Here is an 11846-nt window from a genome sequence, read left to right on the forward strand (position 1 = left end):
ACAACAAACTATTATTAGTAATTTAAAACTTACAAAAACATAACTTTCATTAAAAGAACGGACAAAACATCCACACGGATCCTCAAGTTCCACACAGGAACTTGAGAATTATTTTACGATTTTTTTGATTTTAATGAAGCAGATAGCGAAAATTTCGATATCTTAAAGTGGTGGTCATAGACGGCTCAAAGCTTTTCCGTTCTCTCCATGATCACTAAAGAAATTTTTACTTGTCTAGTGTCAACTATTGCTGTGGAGCAGACGTTCAGTGCCAGTGGTAACATATTAGATGAACGCCGATCAATTTTGTCTCCCGACTCATTAGAAGCTCAAGCATTACTGGACGATTGGACCATAGCAGAGAAAAGAATCCAAGGAATGCAACTTTCAGATGACAAAATTGAAGATTTTGATACTGAATGAACGAATACGACAAGAATGGGAAATGGAAGTGAATGACAATGTAAAGGATAAAAATGTAAAGAACTACATGAGCTTTGATTTCCCTATACCCAAAGGGGATACGTAAGCAACTTAAAAAAGTGTAAACCCTTTTTTTACAATAAATTTTAATTTGTAATTTTTAATTTTTTTAACATAATATCTTGAACTGTGGTGAACCATGACAAACCGTGAGCCAGCAGTTTCGAACCGTGAATCGTGATCCGACAGTGTCGAACCGTGAACCGTAACCATTTTGGGCGATTAAGGTTAAGGGTCGACCTGTCTAGAACCGTCAAACCGACGGTTCTAAATCGTTGAACCATCAATTTCAAACCGTGATCAGGTCTGCTTCTCATCCCTCTTTTTCTTATTTTTAGCTAATTTAATTGTGATGTTATTTATACGACCAGAGCTCCACAAAGCCAATTACCTTAATTAATTAAAAATCATCATAACTCAGATGACTCCAGAAACGACGACAAGATTTACTCAACAATTTATTGATTTGAATAAGGCAATCATCAAACAGATTTTCAAAGTCATATCGAGTAGTGGAGATGAAGTTAGCATTTAGCCTATCCCTAGGTTGCAATTGGGCTTTTTTGCTATCACTACTTAGGGCATTCAAAATGGCGTTAATGTCTGAGGCATTAACATCGACATGGATAGATTTTTTGGTACTGTAGCATTAACGTGTTCAAATCTTTGAGCATGTTAATGCTACAGATTCAAATAAAAAAATAAAAAAATAAACATTAATGCATTTGAATGTTAAAAGTATTGCAGATGCTCTTAGTAAAAAGTAACTTCAGATGTAATCGCATTCAATGGATAAGAATAAGGGTTCTGGGGATTCAAAATAAGTTTCTTTCAGGTGGCGTGATCGCATACGCAAGTGACTCGTGCGAGAGGAGAGGAAGGGAAAACCAATCGTAGTTGGAGATTCTCGAGCATCTTTGACTTCAAGCTCGTCCTTGGGCTCCTTCCTCACACGAGTCGCTTCTCAAGGGCCTTTGCATCCGGCAATGGCGATGGAAAAGGTCATCTTCAGATCGTCTCCACTCACAGCCCATCCAGTTCAGTAGTGTATGATTTGTGAAGGCCATTTCAATTTGTTTCTAGTTTTCCACACTTTGGGGGTTAAGCTTTGAAAACCTTTGATCTTCCCATGAGGTCTTTTAGCCAAACACCTTGTAGATGAGTTAGATTATATAATTGTCCAATGAATTAGTAAAACACTAATAATAAATTAAGGACAAAAAGATTAATAGGGTGGTGGCGCAATTAGCTAGCGCTTAGGTCTCATAGCTTCGGAGCATCCTGAGGCCAACAGACGCTGAAAAACTTATCTAATTTTAAGTTTAAACAAGAATTTGCTGATACCATTATCATACTAAGGCAAATTATCGGACAGTATAAAGGATTAGACAATAAAATAAAATGGAAATTGTTAATGAATCTAGGATTACTATATTTTGAGTCTATCTTGCAATGTATCGATATGTAAGGAAGACATGCAGTTGTTATAATACTAATTATATAAATAAAGACGTACAATATTTATAATTGGGCATTTGCTCTAGTGGTATAATTTTCTCTTTGGGTATGAAAGGTCTCGAGTTTGATTCTCGGAATGTCCTCTATTTTTTATTTTTTCCTTTGAAAAGATGTGTTTAATATAAACTAAAAACAGAATGTATTTAATTCTACCAACGGTTTAGCATGCAAGAGGCACGGGGTTCAATTCCTCATATCTCCACTAAAGTTTTCTTATTATCTTGTTTATTAATGTTAACTTAATAAAATATGTCATAGATGTTTTCATCAAAACCGACATTAGCTCAGTTGGTACAATAGAGGATTGTAATTGTTGTAGGTGATCCTTAGGTCGTTGGGTCGAATTCGACATGTCGGATTTGTTAATTTTTTTTTTTAATTTTTCTTTTTTAATTTTTTTTTTCTTTTTCTTAAAAAAAAAAAAAAAAATCCAATTTAGGGCAAATGAAACTTACGTACTCCCTGGTCTCCTTAAAATCAATGATACATTAATTGAATTAGTTTAAAGTTATAACAGTGCTTAAGTATTAGACTTATTAGTCATATTTTTTTTTAAGGAAAAAAAATATTAAGGCAAAAGTAAAAAAAAACATCCTTATTTTTTAGAATAATTAAAGGGTATTTTTTTTTCTTATTTTATCAAAAGAGATTCCATTCCATCCACCTTCCTAAAATTACAAAGTTACCCTTAAACTCCCTTCAGACTCATTAAATCATTAACTGGCCAGACGTATTGTAGCTGCTACGTAGTTATGATTTTATAGCTACTATACTGTGAATGTTTGATGGGTGGATCAAATACGTATTATAGTAGCTATAGCTACTGATGCAGTGATGAAGGGCCCATCTAGTGGAGGGTCATTGCCACAATGAAGGTCAAAGGTCAAAGTCGGGGCATCCAACGCCCCTGTACCATCGGCCGGTCGGGCGGCCCACTCGCCTGACCGGGATAGAGAAGGTTCGACCCAACATCATCATAGCTCGGCCACATACCGAGCTTATGACGCTTAGAGAAGTGTGTCGGTGGAGCACACTCCGAGCGACTAGCCCCGCTCGGAGATACATCAAACCTCGGAACCAACCAACAGAGGCACGACTGAGCAGATTACATTCAAAGCGGAGCTCGGGAAGTGGGTGGTTGGTCGAGCGGCCATCCCGCTCGACTCGAGAATGATAGCGTCCGGACAACTGATGGTTGGCCGAACGACTCACCCGCTCGGTCCAGTAACGGACAAAAGGAGGATCTGTGATATCCTTCTGGGAGCCCGTACCACAGACAGACGACATGGTCGGCGGCATGATCAGGTAGTGGATCGTACGACGGATGTTTCCACTGTCACGTCAGAGATATGCTCGAGTCGTTAAGGTATGGTGTCAGGAACACTTTCCTGAAATGCCTTTTCAAGAGAAGATTTGAGAAGCGTGCACGCCTTAAGGAGAGTGCACGTCCGCCCCCGGAGCCCTATATAAAGGGCCCCAAACTTCAACGGAGGTATGCTAAATTTTACTGTAGCCACTGTTACTCTGTTTTTGTTACTCTACTTCCCTGCTCCCACATCGCGGGTGACTGACTTGAGCGTCGGAGGGCCATCGCCGGGGAATCCCTCCCTGGCTCGGCACTAACGTTGTTGTAATTGCAGGTCCATCTAGCTCGAAATTCATGCACGGTCAACAGGAGCGCCACGTCCCCCAGCATCCATCGTCTCGACTCTCGGACATGTTCAAATTTGGCGTCATCTGTGGGAATGCAACCTGCATCCGAGCCGAGAAAATGGAAGACGTTGGATGACTTCACACCGTGACGCTCACCCAAGAGGAACTCGACATGCTGGTACAGACTCGAGCATAGAAGATAGTCGAGCAGCAGCAGCAAAAGACGCTAGTTGATCGACTGGCGTAGCAGGCAACATCGACATTAGGGGGCCGAGCGCCTCACGAGGATTGGCCGAAACAACTCTATTTGGGGACAAAACAAAGGGTCGACCGACACCCATGGGGAGGCACCGCCCGCCTCGATACCATTCCACCGGGCTCTATTCCAAACGTCCTCAGAGATCACGCAGGCGAATCAAGAGCGGGGGGTCCTCTTCAGACGAAGCGCCTGTTCGGGACGCACGGAAAGGCAAAGGGCCTCGAGGCGACGCGTCTCCTGAATGGATCAACTGCCAGTTCTCCAAAGCAATATTGCACAACCCATTGGCAAGGCACTACGCTCCACTGGCGATCGGAGAGTACAACGGATTGACAAACCCGGATGACCATTTAGGAAAGTTCGACAACGTAGCTAGACTTCACCAATACACGGATGGGATAAAGTGTCGGGTCTTCCTTACCACACTCTCCGAATCGACACAACGCTGGTTCAGGAGACTGCCGGACGGATCAAGACAAAGCTTCAAAGATTTTCGAACGACCTTCCTACACCATTTTGCAAGCAGCCGACGATACCAAAAGACGAGCGTCAGTTTGTTTTCCTTGAAGCAAGGACCGAGAGAAACTCTCTGAACATACATCCAACACTTCAACCAGGTAACTATGGATATCCCCTCGCTCTCATCCGAGACCATGATGAATGCCTTTACACAGGGGCACGTCGAGGGGGATTTCTTTCCGTCGCTTATCAGAAAGCCGCCCCGCGACTACGACCACATGCTCAAGAAGGCTAATGAGTACATAAATGTGGAGAAGGCCCAGGCGGCAAGAAGGAAGGAGGCACTGTTGGATCCCGTGATAGTTTTGATGTGATCAACCAAGTTGGTTAGGTCCTGCTTTGTGTTTGATCCCTGTGTCAAAGTGTGCAGGAGCTTAGGAGCGCAGGAAGTCGAGCAGAAGACGCAGCTAGCGAGAAGGACGGCACGGGAAGGGAGCCGACAGGCTCGGTGCGTCCGAAGGACGAGAGAGCTGCGGAAGAGTACTCCGGTGGGCGTAAAGAACGTGTGCGGCGTTCGAGGGACGTTAAGCCAGGACGGAAGGTTGCTCGAGGAGAAGGTTGGGAATTGGGTTCGGGTGAGCCCTATTCCGGTTGGCCGCAATCTCCCAAAAGATCGGAGCGACGGAAGTCAAAGCGAAGCAAAGAAACAAGCTGGAATTTCGAGCTGCCAGCTTGGAGGCGCCTCCAGCTTGAAGGCGCCTTTAGCCTTGATGAAGGCTCCTTCATCTGCCTTTGAGACACCTTCAGTCTTGATGAAGGCACCTCCGACTGGTCAAAAGTGACCGTTTGCGCTGCGGATAAAGTTTTATCCGCCTACTCGATGGAGGCGCCTTGGACCCCTGTTGGAGGTGCCTTGGACCCTCGAGATCAGATTTCCAGAGGCTATTTAAAGGCCCCTGGAGCTAGGAATTCAACAACAACTCAAGCAATCAATTGTGTAGCCATTCCTAGCAATAGTTCTAAGCTTCCAAAGTGTAAAAGGATTCTCCGCCTTCAGTAAAGGAGATTCTTTTTAGTGCGCTTCTCGTTGCCCTGAATTAACAACCTCCTTGGTTGTAACCAGGTTAAATTCTTGTTTCTTTTCTGTTTACTGCTTTATTACTTTACTGCTTTATTTACTATTGCACTAATTGAGTTGAAAGCATGAGGAGGGTATAGTTGATTTTTGTTTTCAGCAATTCACCCCCCTCTTGCCGGCCTCTGCTGCACCTATAATTGGTATCAGAGCCAGACCGCCTCAGAAGGACTAATCGTCGACTGAAGCACAACGATCAAGACAATGGTCGGACCAAATATTGATCCCCCGAAGTTTGATGGAGACTTCGAGTTCTGGAAACGCAAAATGGAGGTCTTCTTCAAGACGGACTTCGACATCATGTTGAGTATGAAGAAGGGTTTCAAAGTACCTAAAACAACAGACGGAAGAGTACTTGAGGAATACCGATGGAACACACAACAAAGAATCAAATTCATGGCAAATGGTAAGGCTGAATTTCATTTACTTACTGTTCTACCTGTGCAGGAACTCGAAAAGATCATTGACTATACATGTGCGAAAGAACTTTGGGAAAAGTTCTTAGAACATCATGAAACATCAAGAAAAGAAGAATCTGACCCTTCGATGGACATTGCTTCGTCATCAGAGGAATCTGAGATCGAGGAGATCCACAACATAGCACCAATAGCTGAATATCGATCTAAAAACGAAGAAGAAAGCTGCTCCTAGATGAGCATAGATGAAGGGGGAGGAACATCATCAGAAGAGGAAAGCTGCAGTAAAGGGGGAGCCTCACCGAGTCAGGTAAGTCAGGTATGCAATCTAACCCCGACTCAGTCTTTTCACTTTATTAAATCTTTTTCTAAAGACTTATTCAAATTAGAAAAAGAAAATAAAGAATTAAAATTGAAATTAGCAAAAGCATGTCCACTTGAGATGTACGATAATATAAAATCAGAAAATGATAATCTAAAATTAGAAATTAAGAATATAAAAACTGATGCATGCTTAAATAGATTTCCAAAATCTAAAGTTAGAATTTATGGAAAATTGAATTGGTACATTAGAAACCATCAAGGTCAACTTAGAAGAGTGCCTAAAAACTATGTACCCCTAAAATTTTTGAATAAACCTGTAGGAAGGAACCTCTATTGGATTCCGAAATCTGTGCTAAATTAATTTATTTAATTAAGGCTTTCAGAAGCAAAATTAAATGTTAAAATTTCTTTATGAAGCTTTGTCTAAGGAAGTGGTTGTTGCTCCAATAACCAAGAAGGCCTAGTGCCTCGCCACGACCTAGAAGCTGAAATATTGAAATAAAATATTTAATTAACTTTCTAAAAAAGCATTAAATTAGAATTAAATAATTCTTTGAAAGTTTTTCAAACGTTTATGAAAAATTCTAAAATTTGTTTTATTTAGAAACTCTTTCTGAAAAATTCTAAAAATTCATTTTACTTAGAAATTTTTTTTTGGAAAATTCTAAAAATTAAGTTAACTTAGAATTTTTTTTTATATTTGTGTTATTTAGAAATTTTTTCTAAAAAATTCTAAAAATACAGTTAACTTAGAATTTTTTTTGGAAAGTTCTAAAAATTAAGTTAACTTAGAAATTTTTCTTGAAATTTCTAAAAGTTAATTTTTGACTTAGAAATTATTAAATAGACATTTTATCTAAAGTTAAAAATTTTTCTAAAATATTTTTTGTATTATCACCCCGTTTTTGCTATGATCAAAGGGGGAGAGAAAGATTACAAGTTAAGGAGATAGGGACAAGTTAAGGGAGAGTTAGAAAATTTAAAATTTTAATATTTTTCTAAAATGTGTTGCAATTTTAGTTATTGCAAAACTTATGCTTAACATGCTTGTTTAGTAATATTTCTTTAAAATGACGTTTTCTCTCTGTTTTTACCCTAACTTGAACTTGGGTTGATGCACATCAAAAAGGGGAGATTGTTGGACCCCGTGGTAGTTTTGATGTGATCAACCAAGTTGGTTAGGTCCTGCTTTGTGTTTGATCCCTGTGTCTAAGTGTGCAGGAGCTTAGGAGCATAGAAAGTCGAGAGGAAGACGCAACTAGTGAGAAGGACGACACGGGAAGGGAGCCGACGGGCTCGGTGCGTCCGAAGGACGAGAGAGCTGAGGAAGAGTACTCCAGTGGGCGTGAAGAACATGCACGACGTTCGAGGGACGTTAAGCCAGAACGGAAGGCTGCTCGAGGAGAAGGCCGGAAATTGGGTTCGGGTGAGCCCTATTCCGGTTGGCCGCAATCACCCAAAAGATTGGAGCGACGGAAGTCAAAGCGAAGCAAAGAAACAAGCTGGAATTTCGAGCTGCCAGCTTGGAGGCGCCTCCATCAGGCTTGGAGGCGCCTCCAGCTTGAAGGCGCCTTTATCTGCCTTTGAGGCACCTTCTGTCTTGATGAAGGCACCTCCGACAGGTCAAAAGTGACCGTTTGCGCTGCGGATAAAGTTTTATCCGCCTACTCGATGGACGCGCCTTGGGCCCCTGTTGGAGGTGCCTTGGACCCTTGAGATCATATTTCCAGAGGCTATTTAAAGGCCCCTGGAGCTAGGAATTCAATAACAACTCAAGCAATCAATTGTGTAGCCATTCCTAGCAATAGTTTTAAGCTTCCAAAGTGTAAAAGGCTTCTCCGCCTTCAGTAAAGGAGATTCTTTTTAGTGTGCTTCTCGTTGCCCTGGATTAACAACCTCCTTGGTTGTTACGAGGTTAAATTCCTGTTTCTTTTCTGTTTACTGCTTTATTACTTTACTGCTTTATTTACTATTGCACTAATTGAGTTGAAAGCACGAGGAGGGTATAGTTTATTTTTGTTTTCAGCAATTCACCCCCCTCTTGCCGGCCTCCGCTGCACCTACAGGCACCAGCTGAACCCTCGGCGCCGACCGAACGTCGATCGCCGAGCAGCAACCAACTGCTGAGGGGGCCAAGAGCCGAAGGCCGACCACATTAGGAAGCAAGGCCGCATGCCGTGCAGCATGTGGCTTTCGATCGACCAAAGACAGCGAAAGGCAAGGTATGGACGCCTATGTTTTGCTCCTTCTACCAGTCAGCGTCACACAACACACGTGACTGTCACGGCCTGATGTCGATCGCTAGGCCAGCCCCAAAGAGCTATCTCGTCGATCTCCCTCTCTCGACCGACGACACGGGAATCAATCCGCCGGGCGGCGGGAGGATGCAATAAGATCACTCGAGCGACGACACCAACACCAGCAGAGGGAAAGCGTCGATCATCCCCTAGCCTCCCACGAGCAGAATAGGTCATCCGCTCGAAAGGAGGAAACCAGAAGAAATGCCGCTCGGGGAGAAACAAACATCATCACCGGCGGACTGACCAGCAGTGACTCTAACCGAGCCAGGAAGTCATATGCTCGGCGGTTGGAGATTCACGCCGTAGGCTGTAGCCGAGAGAAGGCGAACGAGCCCGAAATCAGCTTCGGACCCCGGTACCTCGAGGGCATAGAAGTCTCCCACGATGATGCTCTCATCATCCGAGCGGTAATCGCAAATTATACCATTCACCAAATTTTTGTTGACATAGGGAGCTCGGTGAACATAATCTTCAAAAAGGCTTTCGATCAGCTCTAGATCGACCAAGGCGAGCTGCTGCCAATGACGACCCCGCTGTACGAATTCATGGGCAATGAGGTTTTGCCGATCGACCAAACCAAGTTGGCCATATCGCTCAACGAGGAGCCGCTCAGGAGGACCAGGACCACAAACTTCATTGTGGTAGATGCTTCCTCGGCTTACAACGCCATCCTAGGCCGACCGACCCTCAATGAATTCCGGACAGTAGTTTCAACCTACTGTCAGAAGATTAAATTCCTGGTAGACGACCGAATCGGGGAAGTTAAGGGCGACCAGTTGGTCGCTTGGCATTGCTATGTCGAAATGGTCAAGATCAAAGCCAGGTCCGCTCGGAAGAACCCACGGCAAGAGGTTAACACTATTACTGAACAACCTCCTATCCTAGTCTATGAAGAAATGGAGGAGGTTTAAATCCATCCTTGCCAAGCAGAGGCAACAACTTTCATAGTATTTGATTTGGAAGCGAAGCAGAAGGCAAAGCTGATCGCCTGTCTACAACAAAATCACGATGTATTCGCGTGGTCAACGTACAAGCTTTCCAGGATTTCCCCGAGCGTCGTGCAACACAAACTTCACGTTCGACCGGATGCTCGGTCGGTAAAGTAAAGAAAGAGAGACTTCATAGCCGAACAAAACCTGATCATCTGGGCAGAGATAGAGAAACTGCTGGAGGCCGACTACATACGGGAAGTTCAATTCCTGAGATGGCTTGCAAATGTCGTGCTGGTCTCAAAGCCAGGCAATAAGTGGCAAGTCTGCATTGACTTCTGGGACCTTAACAAAGTATGCTCAAAGGACTTCTACCCACTGCCTTGGATTAATCAGATGGTAGACTTCACTGCTGGTTGCTAGCTGATATGCATGATGGACGCATATCAGGGGTACCACCAAGTGCCACTCGCCCGGGAAGATCAGTAAAAGTCAGCTTCATTATGGTTGACGGGACGTACTGTTATAATGTCATGCCATTCAGATGGAAGAACACCAGAGCTACTTATCAGAGGTTGATGAATAAAGTGTTCCGATAGCAGATCGATCGTAACATGGAGGTATACGTTGATGACAAATTAATCAAATCCCTCCGAGCAGCTGACCTATGTACTTATATCAAGGAGACCTGCTAGGCACTTAGGACATACGAAATCAAACTGAATCCAAATAAGTGTCTATTTGGTGCAAAGAGCAGGCGATTCCTAGGCTACATCATCACCAAGCGGGGCATCGAGGTAAACCCTAGAAAAGTAAAAACACTACAAGACATGCCGCCGCCAAGAAATTTGAAGGAAGCCCAATGTCTCACCGGTCGGATAACAACATTGTCTCGATTCATCTCCAAAGCATCCGACCGGAGCTTGCCATTCTTCAAGATACTGCACCGAGCCACCAAATTCCAGTGGGACGAGGAGTGCAACCGGGCGTTCGAAGAACTTAAGGAGTACCTCAACTCATTGCCTATACTAACTAAGCCAGTTGTCGGCGAACCCCTTTGAATTTACCTGTCTTCAACCGAGCATGCATTTCAATTCATGCTTTATGTTTAGTCTTTACTTTAATAAATTCTTTGAATACAAATGTTGATTTTCTTATTGCATTTAGTTATGTTTACAGTTGGTAGTTTTCTTATTGCATTTGATTTTGAGTGTGAATAAGAAAATGACACCCCTAGCAATTTTTCTATAACATGTTAGAAGTAGGGAATTTGAGCTAGATCTGAGAATCTATTTTGGAGCTTAATGTTAATAATGGACTTTTAATTTTCTCAAGATTTCTACTTAATGATGGGCATTTGATTGATAAATTGAATTGATACATTTATGCCTAATGAGGATGAGCCTTAATTTGAGTGATGCACTTGTGTCATTGTAACACTAGAACTTGCTTTGACTCTTTTAAAACCACAATTCAATGACATGAATCATGTTTGCGAAGGATAATCACTTTGCTTAATATTCTTCCAACACAATTTCTTGATATATTTCTTGTTAATCATCATATTATTTTATCTTCTCTCATTTTTTATATCTTGGATGAGGATACTTTGAATGTTATATGATGAATGACTTGGCCAAGATGAATAAAAGTTGAAGTGTGGGGGAAGATTTTACACGATTTGAAAATTTTGAAGATTTTGTAAGGTTTCATGAAGCTTGGTACATTGTCCTTGTGTTGAGTTGCTTAGTGAAGTTTCAGACTTAAAAGTATTGATACACTTTGAGTACTTTGAGCAATGTAATTTCACTCAACATTGGGGGTCTAGCTCATATGGTAGAGCGCTCGCTTCGCATGCGAGAGGCATGGGGTTCGATTCCCCGGACCTCCACTAAATTTTCCTTATTTTCCCGTTTATTAATTTAAACTTAATAAAATATATCATAGGCATTTTCATCAAAACCGACCTTAGCTCAGTTGGTAGAGCGGAGGATTGTAGTTGTTACAGGTGATCCTTAGGTCGCTGGTTCGAATCCGGCAGGTCGGATCTGTCAATTTTTTTTTTAATTTTTCTTTTTCATCTGAAAACAAAAAAATAATCCAATTTAGGGCAAATGAAACTTGCGTGCTCCATGGTCTCCTTAAAATCAATGGTACATCAATTGAATAAGTTTAACGAGCCTGAGTTATAATATTAAGGCAAAAGTTTAAAAAAGCATCCTTATTTTTTAGAATAATTAAAGGGTATTTATTTATTTATTTTTTATTTTATCAAAAGAGATTCCATTCCATCCACTTCCTAAAATTACAAAGTTACCCTTAAACTCCCATTAGAACCATTAAATCATTAACTGATCAGACGTATTATAG

At 42.1% G+C, this 11846-nt stretch overlaps 2 non-coding genes across 2 annotated transcripts; both read left to right on the top strand.

Moving 5' to 3' along the window:
• The first annotated feature begins 11294 nt into the window (after positions 1-11294).
• On the top strand, positions 11295-11367 carry TRNAA-CGC. Its single transcript has one exon. It is a non-coding gene; the product is annotated as a tRNA-Ala (tRNA).
• A 71-nt stretch (positions 11368-11438) lies between these two features.
• On the top strand, positions 11439-11523 carry TRNAY-GUA. Its single transcript is given in 2 exon segments — positions 11439-11475; positions 11488-11523. It is a non-coding gene; the product is annotated as a tRNA-Tyr (tRNA).
• Positions 11524-11846: the final 323 nt, after the last annotated feature.

The sequence above is a fragment of the Zingiber officinale genome, chromosome 8A, assembly GCF_018446385.1.
Source record: "Zingiber officinale cultivar Zhangliang chromosome 8A, Zo_v1.1, whole genome shotgun sequence".
Lineage (NCBI taxonomy): Eukaryota > Viridiplantae > Streptophyta > Magnoliopsida > Zingiberales > Zingiberaceae > Zingiber > Zingiber officinale.